The sequence below is a fragment of the Pseudopodoces humilis genome, chromosome 5 (assembly GCF_049639895.1).
Source record: "Pseudopodoces humilis isolate 2021_Gansu_Grassland_sample_001 chromosome 5, ASM4963989v1, whole genome shotgun sequence".
NCBI classification, from domain to species: domain Eukaryota; kingdom Metazoa; phylum Chordata; class Aves; order Passeriformes; family Paridae; genus Pseudopodoces; species Pseudopodoces humilis.
In genome coordinates, this window is record NC_142204.1 from 35,569,269 (window position 1) to 35,589,365 (window position 20,097).

Consider the following 20,097-nt stretch of genomic DNA (forward strand, 5'->3'; position numbering starts at 1 on the left):
GCTCTAGACATAACAGGAATTTGAGGTGAGAGGAGATGAATTAGAGAAACCTGGAAAAGGACAGTAAATATCTCCTTCCTGAAAAGGAAGGCTTTTTTTTTTTTTCCCTGTGTAGAAAATCAAAGGAAATAAAAGAGGATAAAGGAAGGCTTGAGGATGGAAGCTGTGACCCAAGCACCATTAACAGCACAGTAGCTGCTCTGAACTAAATCTGCATTTCTCTTATCCTATTAACTGGGAAGGCCAGGTTATATTTACTGCTTGCTCCAATTAAAGAGCAGCACAGAGCAGCACCACCTCCAGATGAAGCCTCTGTGGCAGATTCTTCGTGCAGTTACTGCTGTCCTCCCCTTCTTCCTCCCTGCTCAATTATGACCCAGGGAGCCCCCTTGTCCTTCTCTGCCCTGGGCCTGTCAGGGGAAGGGCAGTGCACATCCCAGCTCTGATTGCATTTAATCTTTCCTTACTGGCTCTGTGAGCACGTTGTCAGGAAAGGTGGAAAAAAGACTCTCCTTGTTCAATTGTGAACTGCAAACAGGGTGGCAGGGGGAGGGGGTCAGAGAATTGCCTTGAAGTGTATTTTAGTGCCACCTGGGATTTAGGATATTCAAGAAGTAACAGAAATTTTTAGAGAGGGCTTGACACATGCAAATGTCTCCAGTGAAGGAAAAGAACAAGTCCTTTTTCAGCTTCCTGCCTGCTACCCACAAAACAGCTGCAATGGAAGTGAAGATATTTGAAAAAGATCATACCCTCCCAACCTGGAAGGACTTTGCTCATCATTGCAAAATAGAACAACATGCTAGAGCATTCAGTTGGATTTTCAATTGCTGAAAAGCTTTGCTTTCCAAGAGATCAGGTCTGGCTCTCCTGGGTTCTCTGGAGAGTCTGAGAGCTCCTTATCTTCTCAATACACTGCTGGAGCTGGCAGCCATTCCTATGCACTGGGTGTCTTTTATTCTGATACACATTTATTTTGTGTTTAGGATAAAGTAATGAGCATTACAGATAGCCCAGCAAAGGTGTGTTTTTACACCTCAGTGAGGGTAACCCAGGGTGGAATAACAGCTCTGTTCTTGCTTCCAGAAGGGAAGCAAGTAGCTGAAGGGACCATGCAATTGTGCAGAGTAAGGCACAGTGGGACCAAGGCAGTATCTCAGCCTGCAAGACAGTGTGAGATTTAACAGCCTAATGTGGTACCTACAGTGCTGCTCAGTGCCTGCCCTGTTGAGGACTGCAAGGACTGGGCTGGTGAGGAAAGTGGAAGCAGGATTAGGCCAGATGCCAAAGGATTGTGGCAGGATTAGTTCATGCAGTCTTCTAGAGAGCCTTTAAGAGCCAAAATGGCCATCATGCTTATTTCTTCTCTAGTCCCCCTAGAAGATATTTGAAACTGCAGAGTTAAGTTCAGCAGAATTTCTGACTGGCAGTCACAGACATAATTTCTCATGAATAGGCTGCGATCTGGTGGGTGCCTCTAACAGAAGATGGCTGCTGCGTCAGACTTGGATGAGAAAGCCCATCCTGATTACCCCAGTCTTGTTAGGTGAGAATTTGTAGCATATTTCCCTTGAAACAAAGAAACATGGCACGTAAGACAGTCAGAGACCGGCAGCATTTCTCTCCCAGAGCTACCGAGTGTTATTATCTTGGAAGGCAGCACTGCCATCTGGGGATGGAAAAACAATATTTCAGTCACAGTTACTGTCTCAGGAGGGGGGTGGTGGTGGAAACATGGAAAAATAAATAGAAGCTTGCAGAAGCTCACAATGACTTTCTTACTGTATACATGAATCAACAATCCCCTCTTGGATTATTGCTCTCAGATTGGTTTACATTATTTTTCCCTTTAATACAAAGGTCCTACCCTTCCACAAGCATAAGTGGAGTCTTGCCTTTTTAATGTTTGTATCATTTAACAACTGGCTACATGGTGCAAACACTCTGCAATGAATTCCCTGTATTTCCTTAAATTATGGTATTATTCCCTTTTTCTCACTTACACCAGTAAACAAGGGAATAAGTGATTTGCTGAGCCCTGCTAATAAACTGTTCTGGAGGTCAGTCTGCAGTCTTTGAAATTCACCACAAATAATAATGCAGACATTACCATACCCAAATCTTTTGACATCCTACTGAGTCTACTGTCATTTTCTTTGTACACAGCATTTATTCTGAAGCACGTGTCTTATTCCTGGGAAAATTTCTGTCCTTTCTTCCGTCTCATCTAGGTCTGTCAGGATTTCATTCTGTTTCACTAAGAGAGAAATTTCTGCACATACTTACATAGCTAATTATTTCTCTGATCTTGCCTAAAAATCCATGTAGAATATAGAGCTGACAGTCTTAAAGAAAACCCACAGCCTGAAAAACACACAACCCCCTCTAGATCCGACAGTCAGCAATGGGATTTATCAGGAATAATATGCTGGCATGTAGCCAGCTGCTTCTGATACCTTGAATCGCCTGTATGTTTTCTGTATATGTGTGTTCATATCGAGTCTGATGACATTAGGAGCATAAGCTGACCAGAGACCACACAGGGGCCAGAAGGTGATTCCTGTTCCCTCTCTGCCCTTAACCTTGTGCTTCCATCCTTCCCATCCTGAGCTGCCTCAGCCAAGCAAATTGACCTTGATGAAAAATTTGTGCTTGTTTTTTATTTTTATTTTTCTGTGATGAATGTTAATCTTCAGCCAGATCTGATCTCTGCAAACACTGGCACAAGGGAAAATTGAGATCCTGCAGTTAAAATTGCCATTTTGAGAGGTGGTACAAGATAATGTATCTGCTTACACTGAGCATAGAACCACATCCTCCCACATGCAGTTTACAAATCTAATAACTGAGTCATACCTGAGGTATCATGTTTAAGTCCAGAAAGCTATTGCGTGAAAATTCTGTCAGTTCACGAGTTTTCTCAAAAATCCATTTTTTTTTTCTGTAAAACATACATAAGGAGCCTTTGTTATAAGCCCAAAACAACATAAAAAGGAACAAGACTCTTAAGGCTGACTACAGAGATTTTTATGTAGATTCTAATCTTATAAATCGATTATATAAGCACACCCAAATAGATTACCCCAAACAATATTATTTGAACTGACTCACTACTTACTTTTTATTTGCCATTTAACAGCAAAGAACTGCCCTCTGCTTGAAGCCACTTTCCTTTTATATCATTTGCTATTTTAGTGAGCCCATCTATCTTACCTCTGCTGAAATGATTCTCCTGCAGCAGATAGAAAACATTTTTAATTCTGTCTTAGAAAGCTTTATTTTTACACAATTTTCATGGAGAAACGTTTCAAAATAAATGACGAAGACCCGTTTAAGTTTATGAAATACATTTGCCATCACACAGGCTTTACTTACTCACAGGACAGAAACAATTTGGTATAGAATTTAGGCTGTCAATCTATTTAGGAATCTGCTTAAGAATGAAGTGACCAGAGTGATGCTAAATTCAAATGTGGCTCTCCAGCACAACTGGGTCCAGATGTTCCAGCTGTGGGAGCCTCCAAGCCCTCAGCTGCCAGAAATTATGAAAAAGGGACAGTTAAAGTCTGCCCGCACAGCTGAAATCCAGTCTGCAAGATGACAAGGAGCAACTGCCTGCCCTATTTTCTCATCTCTTCTGTAAATATGGAAGGGGTTTTGTTGACTGGGATCATATGAAGATTTTGGAACCTGATATTAAGGCTGGCCACCCTTTGTGCATAGCATTTTGAAGCAAATTTTTGCACATTTATCATACCAAAGGTAGTGGCTGCTTCTGAGGCTTGCCAGAATTTTATGTACTTTTATAAGTACCTGATTTTGCTCTAATGTAAGACATGAAAAATGTTGCTTTTATATGGACAACAAAAAAAATATTGTTCTGGGCTTCAGGTCATCAGTATTTCCAGAATAAGAATTAAATATACTTGATAAGGTCCTCAAGAGGTTTGTTCATGCTTAACCAAGCCAACAACAATGCTCTTAGGTACGACAGAGCAAGCTTTGGCCACTTTACACAAAAAGTAGTATTGAGCATTAATACTGGACAACATCCTAGCATCTCTGGTCAGCTTAATGGCTTTTCTGTCTGAAAGTCTCAGAGCACTTCAGAACCCCAAAAGATGCAGATGATGTATTCAAAACTGCCCGGGGGTTTTGGACACCCAAATCTCATTAATTATAATGGAAAAAACGGTCTTTCAACCCCTAGAGGCAAGTCTGAAAAACTCAGCCAGATGGTATTGTTATTAAAACACAGAGCTGGGAGTTAAAAGCTGCTGTGAAGAGCTTCACAAGGAAAACAGTGATGTGCACTAGAACAATTAGCATTACTGGATTTACAAAAAAAACCCAAACAAAACAGGTGTATGGGTACATAATTCAATATAGTCTGTTCTACACTGGCAAAACTTAAAAGTGTGGGCATACAACTCCTTAGAGTTCTCAGGTTTTTTTGTGGCCTGTGAAATCCCTCTAAGATAATTCCTTCCTGTCTGTTGAACTTATTTTGCTTCTGCAGTAGCACCTATGGAAGTCGTTGATAAATGGCTGAGTTTTATATTTGTGATTTGAAACAACTCTAACCATCATTATTTACAGAGGGCAATCCACATGGAAAGAAATCATACTTTTTTCCCCCATTGGTACTTTAAAGGTATTGTTTCAATTCAGCAAATGCAACTTATTAAGAAAGCTCCATGCTGGAATCACTTTAGGATGGACTACAAACCAATGTGTGGACTACAGGCCATGAAGGCTTTTAACACCTGAGAATAAGAAAAAAACCAACAGAACATCATAACATAATCATAACAACCCCAAATCATAACAAAAATACCCAGCCACCAACCTACTTGATAAAATAAAATAAGCTTGTGTCCTCTGTTTGATGGGAATCAAGGAATCAAAAGGAAAAAAAAAAAAGGATATTGAAAAAGAAAAATCTGAAAAAGGAGGAAATTAGAACACGTTTTCAAATCTGTATTTTCCTTTAAATTACACTGGCCTTCCACAAAATATGGTGGAGTGACCAGCCAAACACAGATCTATTGAGGACTGGAGGAACCACTTGATTTAAACACAGATATTCAATTTGTTTATCACAGAATTACAGAATCAGCTAAGTTGGGAAAGACCTCTGAGATCATCAAATCCAAACTATGAACTTACACCACCTTGACAACTCAAGACGATCTGTTCCATAACCTTGCCAGGCATTAAGGTTAGGCTGACAGACCTGTAATTTCCTGGATCCTCCTTCCAGCCCTTCTTACGGATGGACATCACACTGGCCAGCTTCCAGTCATCTGGGACTGCCTGGTGATCCAGGACTGATGAGAAATGATGGACAGCATTTTGTTGAACTCTTCCACCAGCTGTCTCATCATCATAGGATGGATCACATCTGGTCCCATAGACTTGTGATCATCTAAGTGGTACAGCAGGACATGAATTGCTTCCTCCTGGATTGCAGTGGGGTTATTCTGCTGCCTGTCCCCATCTTCCAGCTCAGGAGGCCAGTTGTCCTGAGGTCAGCCTGTCTCATTGTTGAAAACCGAGGCAAAGATGCTAAGTACCTCAGCCTGGCAGAATCACAGCATTCCTTTTCATTTGACAACATTTTGACCCTTTAACTGAAATGAAAGCTTTCTAACAGTCAATGGTAGCACAGCCCTTGGGTTGCTGCTTCTTTTTTGCAGATGGAAGGGTATTTCCTGCTGGAGACCAGAAGCAAACTCTGGGAGCATCAGGGATTGTGTTATTCATAATCCATACAAATGTTGCTCCCCTATGAACACTATAAAAGAGTAAGCTAAGTTATGTCTCAGGGATTTTATCTCAAGGATTTGAGATAATTGTCTACTTCCTTACAGTTTTATAGCAGAGAACTTGTTCTGTTATCTACTTTGCTCCATATTACAGGATATTGCTGGACTCTCAAAAATCACAGCAAGAAGAATATACCTTTTTTTAAAAAAAAAAAGGTATTACATTTTAGAAAATTTCCATTTTGGATTGTGGTCAGAGCATTCATAGTCTATTAGTTCTGTTCATCTTCCACACGCCTATGCTTTTGCATGAGAGTCCCAGTCTTGGCAACATAGCATCTTGTAAGACATAATGACTTCCAGGGTCTTTGAAGTGACAGTTTCTTGCTGGGAGTCACATTTATTCTGAAAATGAGGGACCAGTGAAGGTGGCAAGTCACAGGTGGGGTGCGATGTTTCGTTTGCATTACATGAACATTTAACTCTTTCTTGGGAAAATATGAAAGGAGTATGTGCAGGGGTATTCCTTCAGAGATAAATGAAGTATCCAGCTCATGGTGTACCTTTTCTGAGGAAGCTGATTGGTTGTGGAAGAGGTTCAAAGCTCTGTGGAATAGTGAAACCAAGTGACAGCTACAAACAGCTGCACCTATAAAGCACACCCACAGGACCTAGGCTTAAAGCACTGTCAATTTTACACAGCTGCAGCAAAGGAGCTGTTAAAGGACTTTGGGAAATGGAAGCAGAAAGTATCCCAGTGAAGCAAAAGAGTCTCCAGAGAAGCAGCCATCTGAAGGGGAGGTAAGAAACTGGACTTTTGTCCCTGTCCCAGGAGTGATGAGGAAATAGGTGGAAAGTGGACAACAGAAGAGCATAAAGACAACTATCAGCACCTCTCAAATGTCAGGGTCAGCATATGGGGCTGGACATGCCTTTGACCAGGCACTCTACATCCTCTACATCTGCTCTTTTGTCATTTGCTGCTGTGTCAGGATCTGCATATTTGTGAGAGCAAAGAGGATGACTCTAGGCATCTCTCTACTAGCATCTTGGTGGGTCTTAAAAGAATTCAGAGAAGCCAGTGCCCTGAATAATATGGAACTCATTAAAAATATGAAATGAAGGGTTAGTTCCTAAGAAACAAGGAAACTCAAGGGTTTTCTTAGGAAAAATTTATTGAGGGTTACCTTCAGGCCTGTCCCCATAAGTATGACAATTTGGTCATGAAAGCAGCCAACTCTGCAGGCTGCTCAGGCCAAGCAAGACTCAAGAGCTGATGAGGCCAGAGCAGTGGTGACCCAGTAACTGGATGTGAACCTGGGACACCAAATGGAAGGATACATTACAGCTTCTCTGTTTGCTTATTTTTTTGTGTAGGATACTATTTTTTTCAACACAAAAGTTTCTCCCACTTATAAATGCCCCCATTTATAAATTTTATGTGATTTTCTTTTAAGAAACCATATAAAATAGAAGGGATGTTTCACACAAACAGGTTTGTAATGGACACACTAATTCTGGCTGAACTGTAACAGGGGCTATTTGTATAGAGGAAAAAATACTCAACTCTCAGAGGAAAAATGCCCTTCCACCCTTGCCTTTTCTTGAAAGGTAGCAAGGAAAGTTTTCCCCCTCTCCAGTAAGCAGCCTTGCCTGAGGCCATTGTTCCAGCTACACTGCAGGGGAAAAACCTGGAGGAGCCATCACATGTCCTAGCCTGCCCTTTCTAATATGTACCCTTTTTGTTAAGAAGGCAACTTTAATTGAAAATATGTCTGCTTGAAAAAGAACAAGGGTCGTGATCTTGCTTCACAGTGGGAGCAATGGGAGAGAGTTTGCTGCTAGGCAAAGCTGGCCTAGCTTTGTTAAAATGTCTTTTTCCACGAGCTGGATGCTGTCTCTGCAGTGTCCAGTCCTGCTCATATGCACATCACCCCTCCACCTCCTGCTCCTAGTGGCTCAGTTGTTTTGTGACTGTCCCAGCAGAAATAAGTTCAGCCAAAATCCTCCTAAAGACAGCTTTGTGATGATGGTGAAGCAAGGCATGAGGAAGGGCACAGACCTTACCCTCAGTGTGCACCCCAGTCCACTGGGATCACCCTCTCTGAACAGTGCAGGAATCTGCAGGTGCTCATGCTACATCTGCTATTTGTAAGTGTCTGTCTGAGCTTATGCTATCCTAGCAATTTTCAGTTGTGTGGTGGCATTTTGCCCAAACAACAGCAATAAAGCAGCAAATCAAGCTAAGGATTAAGCCTTCCTTAGACTGTCAAGTTTACGAAAGCTGTGGAGGAAAAGAATAGAATTCATGGTCCCACTACCAAATCTAGTGTTAATTATTATTTAAGCTGTAACCCAACTAAACAAGGCGTTTAGCGACTTTTCTCCTGAGACTGAAAGGACACTCCCTTTTGAAAACCTAACCTTTCAAAGACCTTGAAGTTGACCACTGCCTTGTTACATAGCTGCAATACAGAGCCCCACTGACACTGCAGACAGACTCACCTGCTAGAGAGCTGCCTGCAGGAGGCCTTTTTAAAAGAGATCTGTACTCCTCAAACAGCTAGGGAAAGCAGCAAGAGGATTAGTGACACCTCATTTCTCCTGTCTGCTACAATCAGCTAAGGACTTGGAAAGGACAGCTTTATTCTTTTGAAGCCTAAGTTGTGTGGGGTAAATTGATTCTTTTACCCTAAGCCTTTCTCTGGTGGTAGGAGCTGAACTGATTTCCTCCAGGTACCCAGGAGTGTTATAAGGGGCTGTCTGTCGTTCCATTACGCTGCTCCCGACACCTCTTGCTGATGGCAGAGGCAGCACCATTTACCTGTTGTTTTTTTCCTGACAGAGAAATCGCAACAAATACAAGTCAATCACTTCCCTTTGGAGGGTAGCAGCAGGAAGACAGGAATATTGCTTCTGAATTAAAGGTATTCTGAAGAAATTTTATTGTCCCCTTGGGCTAATACTGGAGGGCCAGCATGTTGTAATGGTGAAATCAGCACAGTCACAATATTACCTGATATTCTAAACAAAAGGTTTCATTGCCACTCTGAAGAGACTCCTGATGAGAATATTTCCACATACCACACTAGTAAACCATTGACAATTGAGATCACAGTATTAATTTTGATGATGAAAAGAGTCATGTAAACAGAGTGATGGACAACTTGGCATTGACTTTGCTCAATCGAAAGCAAGTGTGATGTATCCAGCATAACCCAAAGTTAGTGTGAAAATCAAACACATTTGTAATTCATCTGTTAAAACAGCAGCAGAAGCAAATTAACTGACTGCTTCCATCTGAGAAATAGGATAGAAGCACTTTAATTGGAAGCAAATTTCATGAAATTTGCCTATATCCTGCTTTTTAATTTTATTGTCTGAATCTAAAAGTCCTACTTCACCAGTGAATTCGAGAGCATTTTTAGACTTTGCTAAAGCAAACAGAGCCCTTGTAAAGCCTTTGGGCTGTCAATCCATAACCCAGTAAGGAAGCCTTTCCATTAAAATTCAGTGGTTATATCTACCCTGACCTTTGAGGGCCTACCTGCTTGCCTCTAAAGTTTAGGCACAGTCTATTGTGACTGTGAATTTGCCCCATTTGAAGAATCTGACAACACAAGTGCTTGAGAGTGTCTCAGAATTAGGTGTCTTAGGATGCTGTGAATGAATTCAGATGTTGCCAGAGACCTCCCCCCTCTCCTGTCTTGTGCAGAGATAACTGCACTCACTGTAAGCTGGGAGAGGCAGAGGAGGCAGGCAAAATTGCCCTTAGTGGTACCTGTGGAGGGCTGTGCAGCCTCAGAACAGACCCTTCTCAAAAAGGGCTGGACCATAGCATTTTAAGTGCAAATTAGAGAAGTAGCTATCAAATTAAATAAAGCCATAATTCTGGTTAACCAGATCTTTGGCTGGTTAAAAATTCAAGGCAGCATTTTCACCCTGTAGTTTTGCAATCTAATTTCAAAGACATTTATTCCCTCCCTGCTCCACTTCACCCAACCGTGACGATCATCAAACAGAAGTTGTTCAGCTTCATTGCATGAGATGAGCTGTCTGGCTCACAAGCAGTCAAACCTTCTTCTCTCCTTCAAACTATTTGTAAGTGAACTATTGATCACCCTTTTTATTACAATAGTTTAAAGGTGTAGAAAAGTAAAACATCCGTGTGCAACCTGCAGCCCTTTGGTGACTTTGCCACAGGAGTGGGGGGAGGAAGGAGTGAAATGACAGGGGATGGGGGGGGGGGAACTGATTTTGAAATGCAGATTAATCACAATGGTTATTCTTACAGCAAATTTCCATCTGTGCTTGTGCCTAGTTCTCATTTTATGTCACTGTTATTATCACTCCCTTCAGCTAGGGAAGGAGGAGCCCTGGGTTTTGATTCAGACTTCTAATGAGAAAAGAACAGAAAAGAGCTGAAAAGAGCAGAAGGTACCCATATGGGTGAGATCAGTGCCCAGAGAGACAGTGGTGTAAATTAAATGGCTGTAACTAGTCCTTCAAGCAAACTGGGTCTGGGAGGGCTCCCAGGATACTATTGCAAGGAGCAACTCAAGCCATTGATTTAGAACACAAAAAGTGGTGTTGCAGAGATAAATAAAACCTAGTGGAAGAGAGAAGGAGGCGAGCCAAAGGACACAATCTCTTGTGGAAGCAAAGAAATGTAGGTAAAAATGTGTTATATAACCAGCATTAATGATATAATGAGACATGAGGTAAAATAAAGAATAACGCAGCCAAAGCAGATTTTTATTTGAGTCACAACCATTTCATTAAGAAGCCTCTGTCAAAGCTTTTTTTTTTTTCCTTTCCCTAGGAGAAAATGTTATAGACTCCTTGAAGGAGTGGAAATAAAAGCATCAAATCTGAGGTAGAAGCAGGGAACCCGAATTAATCATTCTGTAATGACAACTTGCAAACAAGGCAAAAAAGGACAGACATGACACAACATATCAACAAAATGGTATGCTGGTCCTCAAAGAGTCTTCCAGTATCCTTAGAACTATAGAGATATAAGAAAAATGATGCAAGAAAATTTTAACCTATAATTTACACAGATATAGAAAACAAGCTAACTTGGTAAAAAAGTCAGCAGGAAAGAAATATACTATAGTCTTCAGTTTTTCTCTATGCTTCATATACATTTTTCTACCTGGCCTCATCTACAAGACAGATGTTTTCATTTCCGTATGTTAAAAAAATACCTGGCTCACAATGGAAATACTGCAGATCAGGCAGATGCAGTGTACTTTTCCTGGACTGGCAGAGGATTAAGGACTTGAGCTGTTGGAAGGGACTAGCAGAGATTTGGCCTGCTATGCTAAACTATAAGAATGATGAGGGTGGATAAGACTCCTATCTAATAATATGTAGGGTGGGGGAAGAAAGAATAAATGCAGAGACACTGGAACTTCTTTAACTCAGAGGCAGTACTGGCACAAGAATAAATGATTATAAAGCAGTCATGAATACATTTAGACTTGAAATGAGAAAAGATTTCAAACCATCAGAGGAATGAAGCAGCTTTACAATGGGAAAAAGCAGTGTTAAAGATAGAACTTAACAGCTATTGTTTAATGAATGGAATTGAACATGACAATGATAAGAAGAGAATAAAAATATGAATGATTCCTTCTAGTTCACTTTTTGCTATAAAAATCCCTTTGATTTTTTATAGAGTGCTAGATAAAAACTGAATAAACACATTTTCTTTAATTATCATCTGTAAGTTATTTTCTAAATTGCATTAATATGAACACTAAAGAGCACTAATTATCCACTAATTAAAATGCAAATGTAATGCTAATAATCACCTTTCATTTGCCACATCTCACAATTGGAATATCTGAAACCAATCTGATATAATGGGAGTCTACAAAAAAGCCAACTGTTTTAGTTGCTTGGTATTTGCTGGATAGTAACATGGGATCCAGAAGGAAATAAATTATATTGCTTGATGAAGAAGGGATAGAACTTAATTTCAAGACATGTGCCTCATTGTAGAGATCACAGTCCCTGGATGAGTGATAAATAAGAATTAATGTGCTTCTTTCTTTTCCCCCTCCCCGTCTTTCCCTTAGTGAATCACAGTATGGGATACCACAATGACCCTTATTGTAACAAAGTTGCTCTGATGGACTGATGTCCTGTGTTACAGGGATAAAACCAGACAGGGATTTATTTGCCTTAGGTGCTTTATGCATAACTCTACTAACACAGCTATCAGATTCAGCATCTACACACGCACACACACACAAAAACATATTAACCCATTTCTAGATGTCCCTCCTCATCCCCTGCTCCATCACCGGATTCCAAGTATGAAACACCTGCAGTAGGAAAGCACTTAAAGGTGGAATCTCCTCCTGATAATCCCAGGCTGTTTTCATGCAATCTTCTTTTCACACGAATGGGATCATAGGGCAATAGAAGCCTCAAAAGAGGCTTCCCTTAGAGAGGGAACATTCACACCTGGGCATAACATGCAGACCTCAGAGAGCAACTACAAATCCTCTGCCCTCTACAATAAATGTGGTTTTTTTTAACTCTTCTATAATAGTAGAGTCCACTAAGAACTATTGGAACATTGTTGTTTTCAGAGAGAAATGAAACCATTCAGAGAATTTAAATGTTATTTAAATAACACTGAAATCAAGTCAATGCCTCTGTCTTTAGAAACCAAATTGTCTCATCTTGTTCTGCACAGTTAAGTAATTGTTTGTTATATAGCACTTTACACAATTATATGGTTATAATTGCAATAGTCAATCTATTTTAAATTTTGTTGAGAATATATTTATGCTGCTTTATGCAAAAAGGTGGTAACTGTGTAAAACGAGGTTTTGAATAATCTCTTCGAAATCCTAGGAGGCATATTCAAGTGTTAAGGGTAGAGCTTAAAAAAATAACAAGAAAAACAATCACTTCATCCATAATGTCTATATTACTTTCATAGTGCTTAGTTTAAGTGTTTCAACAACTTTTGTTATTACCTTCTCAGTGTAATATAATCTCAATGTTCACTAGACCATTCTTGTAACATTTCGGTGGAAGCACTAATACAACAGTTGTATCTATCATTAATAAATAAAACTATGAGTCTCAAGCAAATAGAAAATTCTGGAATAAAGAAAATTTGGAAAGATTAATTGAGAATTTAACCCTTCAGAAAGAAGTATAAGAAAGTCATGCTCTCCAGGAAACTAAAGGACTCCTACACAAAATATTACATAAGAACAGGGAAATTCAAAACCTGTCATTATCAAATGTGAAAGGTATGAAGAAAAGACAAAGACTTCAAAAGAGAAACATTGCAAGACCCAGAACAATTGATTTAAACAAATCAATGGCTAGCCTTCTCCTATTCAGTGCTTCCTTCCTGCAGCAGAAAGCGACTGAAGGAAGCCTGAAAGCAAGAATCCCTGAAAAATCAATAAATAGATGTTGGAGAAAAGCGTCCTTGAACCTATCAGAGTAGACATTACATAGCTGATGAATGAAGAAGGGGTTTAAGAAACTGTTGACTCTAGGGGGGTCTGGAGAAGCTCCTAAGACTCCAAATCACTAGTAAATTTTCTCTTGAGGGTAGTGGGGGCAGGGAAGTCAGGGGCCACTTCAGGCAAATGGTTAGAACAAAGAGTGAGTGCTGCTGCAACCACCCTGGGTAGTGCTTTGGGGCACAGGTCCCACAGATATGGTTGCTGTAGCTGAGACAAGGACCAAGAATAGGTTATACTGGGACGCAGAGCTTAACAAGACTGCATCCGGCCAAGCTACCTCTTCTGGAGAGCAGGAAGTTCAGTGCTGCAGCTTTATGGAAATATTAACCTTTATTCTCACTGCCAGGGCCTTCACTGCTGCTACTACAGAAAAATGGGGTTAATGGGATGAGATTATCTGATCTGTGGGGAGCACCCAATCGATTTTGACTGTGTGTTACAGCTTTGATGCCTGTTTCCTCCTCTTTGGTTAATGTCTTCTCAAATAGTACCATTGACTCACTGCTTGAAATGCTCAGCTCTTATCTCCTCTCAGATATTTTTGCTCTGGTTTTACCCTCTTGCTCCAGATTCTTAAAAATGAAGTCAGTGTATTTGGCTTAATCCACTGCTTCAGAGGAATGTTTTGAACTAGCTGCCCACTATCTGGTTCCTGTACAAAGGGTCACACATAGAAGTGGGTCATCTGGCCCACCCTTCCTACTCAAGCAGGGTCATTCTAGAGAACATGGCACAGGATTGTGTCCAGATGATTCTCTACAACCTCTCTGGGCAATCTGTGCCAGCACTCAGTCGCCTGCACAGCAAGGGAGTTCATCATATTCAGGAGGAACTTCTTGTGCTTCAGCTTCTGCTGGTGCAGGGTCTCTGATTTGTATACAATAGATTTTTTGTATTTCTCTGACAGAGTGGGTAAAAATCAAGCAACTACTTTGAAGCTGATTGAGTAAACAGCCAAAAGAGTTTTCCAGGACATCCACATAAACACTTTTGTATGACGATAGTTGAAATTACTTTCTTTCTCTTGCTAAACACCTTTTATACTGTGCAAGACCAATAACAGAGGTTCCTTTTGTACTGAAGAGACAATGTAATTTCAGTTAAACTTGAACCAAAACCATGGCAGAATCCTATTGTCCCGAAGCAACACTTTCCAGAAATACAGCTGAAAACTGCAAACTGCAAAGGGATAAAGAAACAAAATTAGATAGCAATTTACTGGGTTTTGCTAAGCCACTTTACTGAAGAGGAAAAAAACCCAATTCACACAAATAAAACCTTGGCAGTTCTCCTTGGGTCAATAAAGTTCTTAATGAGACAAGATATAAACGAAGAGATGCATCAGAATTTTCAGAAAGAAATAGACATGATATTTTCATTTGGCCTGAAATCTATTAGTAATATCACACTGATGTTTTAAAAATAAGCCTTGCCTTGAGGGAAGAGCCACAACCTAAAAATTGCTTCAAAACTCTTCAAGCATTAAAACCACACAAGCTTTCTAATGAGCAGCTTCTTAGGAAATGAATCCCATTTTTGTGCTAACTCCAGTTTTCTTCTGCTACCAGTGCATTCTTCTGTACTTTGCTTCTGTGTCGGTACTCCAATTCTCTAAAGTACTGCCCTCAAATGCCCCATCTTCATGGCACATTTATCATCACACAAGAGAAGTACCTTGAAAAACAGAAAAAGTTTCACAAGGCAAGAATTGTTTTTTTAACAAGGGTTAAAATCAGTAGACTACAATTAAGCCAAAAATACCAATAATAAGTCAAATCAAACCCAAAGTTAATAAACTTCCTGGAAAGATGAATGAATAGGCTTTAAAATATATTTTGTTGTAAGTCGATAATTATTTAGTTGCCTTTATGCTTAATCTATGCACTTTTATGGGAGTATCTCTTCTACAATCCCTTTTGCATCTGCAGGAAAAAATCTACAATACTTGGTGTATATTTAGAAAATACTGTCTTTCTACATAGGAATACAGATTTTCAATCTAAATAATAAAAAAATAATAATAAAGCAGAATAAAGATATGGCCTTTGGAGGAAATAAGAATAAAGAGTAAAGATTAAGCCACATTTTCAGTGACTCTTTGAACAAAGCATCCAATTGAAGTTCCATCTCTGAGACTGATGAGTGGCTAACTGCATGTAAAATTTTGGGCATAACACTCTCAGTCTACCCTGATGCAAGGCTTATTTATACCTGTTATCAAAAGAGGCAGACAACATGAGCTAGTCAGGATTTCTGTCCTCTGTCTAACAAACATAGCCTTTTAGTATTAGATGAAGACCAAAGAGGAAGGAGCAGAAGTCTAGCCTATTCCAAATATAAATATTCTACCTGCTAGACTGCAGATTAGACTGGCTTTTAATTGTTCATATCTTGATTCTTAAAATTTTCAATCTTGGTTGAAGACCAACACAATCACAACATGGGGTTCAACATGCAGGAAGATAATTCCCCTGCCTCAGTATTCTGCAGCCTCTGCCCACAGGAGAGCTCACACAGCAGTAGGAGCAAATTCTCTACATCTGTGCTGCTTGCAATTTAGGACAAGCTGCTGGGTATAATCAGTATTTGGACAAGGTACAGGTGTTTCAGATTCCTAGGGAAAAAGGGATACCTTTTGGATCCATGCAGTATAACAGTGTTTATCCTTTACTCTAGCTTTGACATTTTAGGACTTACTCTGATGCAGTGGAAATGTCTGCTTGAAAAAACCTGCAATATTGCTTCTATATTTTGAATGGTGACTAAGTGCTCCTAGAGAAACAGTGTGGACATATAGAGTGGGTCCAATCCAGTCTGCTCTGAAAGTCTAGGCATGATGCATGAGAAATGGAGAAATAAGCAAATGGATAGGGAAGGGAAAAAGGAGGAAAGAAAGAGAATAGGCTGCTATGACTGGAATGACCATCTTGAGAGATATTAAGAAAAATATCTCCCACTTACAAAGAAAGTGTCATATTACTGTAGAGGAAACCAGCACAGAGCAAAGAGAAACACCTCTGCAGAGCATCTCTGCTTCAATGAGAAATTGGACCAGCAGAAAGCCTTGGTAATGAAAGGAAGGAGGATGGAGTGCTCCTGGAAACAGGTTCACCTGCTCCTCCCCCAAGCCCAAATGCTACTTCCTAATAATTTTAATGAAGAGGAATGCTTTCAAACAAAAAATACTGTAGATGGAGCTTTAACTGGGAATAATTTTGATGCTGACAACATGTTCTTTATGGAGAAGCCACAGCACAGCACAAATATTCAAAGTGCTCTCCCATCTTGATGCAGTGACATGATGTCCTTGTGCATGTCAGTTGTTTTTCCACACCTGAGAGCTTAGAATTATAGATCTGCAGGGAGACAGTGACTTTTGTCATCCAGTGAAGGCTTCATATTGAGCTTCTCACTAAAAATAATGTATTGAAATGGTGACAAGTATGAGGAATCAAACTCAGCACCTCCTCACAAGAATTTCAGTCGAATCTCTTTTGTCACAGCTGTGTGATTTATGTCTTTCAGTTTTCCGTCTTTACCTTGCTTTCATTCTTGTATCCTGCTTTTAGTTATAATTATTTCTATTTTGTAAGATTAAATGGGAGAAAAGAGTTCAGTGGCTATATTGTTTGTCCCCCTCATCCCTGTTTCTTTGCATGTTTGCAGGTGCCTGGAGCTCTGTCGTTCAAAAGTGCTACACAACACAGAGCTCTGCAAACATTTCCTGATTTATGCTATAAGGCATTAATTATAGTATTTATTTAAATTAAACCATTTGTATGCACAAAGGGTACTTGCAAACCAATTTTGTTCACAAAATCGCTCCTACTATTTATTACTACATGAATATTAATTGTTTTAATTAAATTGCAGTAATTTCAATGTTACAAGCCATAAGGAATAACACACAATACCATCAGAAAATTTGGGAGGGAGTGGGCAGGGAGCATAAAAACTTTGTTACGACCAGTGAAAAAGACACATTCAATATGTTAAGGTCTGTGTGTACCCATCAGATATGTGAACATCTCATCTCTTCTACAGACTACATAAGTTTAGGTTCAACTTGACGAATATACACTCAGGATTGTATACAATTGTATATTTTAATGATTTAAAAGAAATAAATCAGGATTTCCAAACAAGCAGTGTTAGGGAACATTCAAAAAAGGAAAAAATGTCCCCATTCTAAGCAGGCCATAGTTCTCTGATGACAAAATGCCTGAAGCAGGACAAGCAGGCAGCTCCTGACTGGGCTCAAAGCTCCCTGAAATTCCTTGGGAGCAGTATTTTAAGCCTTGACATTTCAAACAGAAGAATGTTTCCCTCCTCAGCCCATCCTTTTGTTCTTTTCCCCAGTGGTCTCATATCTTCTTTTTAAATACTCATTACTTGGATGCTGTGGTCACACAGAATCGATTTCAAAGCTTTGCTTCCATGCACAGAACTGAGCAGCCACGGGAGCAGGGCTTTGAAGGAGCAGAAGAGACAGGCAGCTGAGTTCACACAGCTTGAAACACTGAGCTGCACAAAAGGACAAGCGAAGGGGAAACTCGAGTCTGACATCAGAACCAGTGCTACTGACACTCGTGATATATTATATGACACTCCTAGTTTTCTTCAGGGAGTAAGACACAGAATCTGGGGTCTTGGTCCAGTGCTTGGTCCAGTTGCACTTAAAGTTTGCATGAAGCTTCTCTTCAGAGCGAGAGGAATGACCAGGCATTCCCTGTGAACAGTAGACTTAGCCAGAAACCTGTATCTTAAGCTTTTCTGCAACGTACCCATGTGAGATTTTTTCAACAGGTTTCAGAAGTGAGTCACTGATAGACCACTTGTCTCTTAACCAATGTGACAGTGAATTGTTTAATTCACTGAAATCAGTCTACAAAGTGAAATCACCCCAGTCCCCTTTATTCCAGCATCAATTTGGCATTCATACATTTCAGTATTTTTAAATACTATTCAATAACAAGTTCCTCGGCAATCATGATCACACAGGAACTCTGTGGTTCTTATAATAATTCCTCGTGCAGAAGTAAAGCAATTTTAATCAATCTTTTCATCTGATTATCAGAGCTATGGGGATGGCTGGGGACTGGAGCACTTGCCCTGTGAGGAAAGGGGCATGTTCAGCCCGGAGAAGAGACAGCTTCAGGTGGACCTGATAGCTTCCCCTGGTACCTATGAGGTGGTTACCTGCAAGACGAAAAAAAATCCTTTACTGTGGTGCATTATGAAAGAGTGACAACAGTGGTCATGAAATAGCAGCTTCTGACTTGAATACAGAAAAATAAAAATTTCAATGAGCAAAACTAAGCATGGGAATAAGTGGCCCAGGGCTGTGGAAAAAGCCAGCTCTGAATTCAGTGCCAGCCCCAATTCACCCAGGAAGTTTGTCTAGGAGACCTCCAGCAAAATTTTCAGCCCAAATGGGTTTGTGGCTCTGTGTGGATCTTATGACTAGAGCGACGCCAAGGGAGCAAAGCCTCAGGATGTGTGCACTAATGCAAACCTCAGTCTAGCTCTGAAAAAGCCCTGGAGTCTCAAGAGTGAATTTATAACTTTTCACAGCACTGTAAAATGAGTAAGATAAACTCAAGCTGTGTCTGTTCTGTATTCTCTATGTGCTATTCTAGATAAGAACTTGAAAAGATAAAGCCCTATCTATCCTCTAGTCAGTAACCACCTTATAGCAATATTTATTATTTCAGCTTTACTGTGAGTCCTTGCTAAGACTTTAAGATTTGCAAACATAGGTATAGTCTTCCATCTCAGTCTTACCTAGGTGAAATACAAAATCATTATTTCCTAACATGTACAGATCTTTGAGGTGCTATGATTCTGTGCATATGTGATACAGTTTGAACAGAGCCACAAATTAATTTTATTCTTATTTAGAATAATATGTGATCCCTAAATATTTAGAGGTTTATCTTCAGAAAACCATATCAGAATAGTCCTCCAGTGAAGCTAACTTTCATCCTAAGGTCTGTACTATGCCATATTGGGATTTCAAGGCAACCGAGCATTTCATATTATTATCATCTCATGTGATGCACTGCACAGACTGTGTAAGGATTTTCTCATTAGGAACTTTTGACTAAAATGATGCCACAACTTCTGTTCACATTTTTTAGGAATTTTTTTATTGGTAAGATTTATTTGTTTTTATTTCTACATATAATAACACTTCAGTGTAAGAAGCCAAATCCTAAGAGCTAAAGATGTATAAAGATGTAAGATATATAAAGATATAGCCACATAAGATGTTAATCCCACTTTGTGATGTACAGAATAAAAACACATTTGGGAAGAGAGTGGATCTGGTTATTTTATGTAAGTTCTGCCATGTGGACCCAGTATGGCACTGGTTATCCTGTGAAATGCAGTGGTCTGCCATTCCCTGTTGTTCAGGACAGCCGAATTCAAAAGGGAAGAAATGCAGAAAAGAATCACCAGGGCAAACAAGGAGCTCAGCTCTCCACATGAAGGTTGAGAGAAGACATGATTTTTCTCTCTAAATGAATTACAGGCTGACAGCAGGAGCAGAGAAGGCCTATTAAATCTAAGAAACACTAGCACAAGAACAAATGGGTATGTGGTATGACTCAGTTTAGGCTGGAAGTTAGGAATATTTACAGGAATGGCCTTTCAGTATGAGTAATCAAGAGACAAACAACTTGCGTAGCATTCGGATAAAGCTTCATTTACTGTATGACAAAATTTCTTATGATGGCACGTATCCAAGAATTCCCTCCAGTCTTATGATATGTGCTAACAAGGTACATCTACTCAAATAAGGTTCCTCCTCCACGATTGCT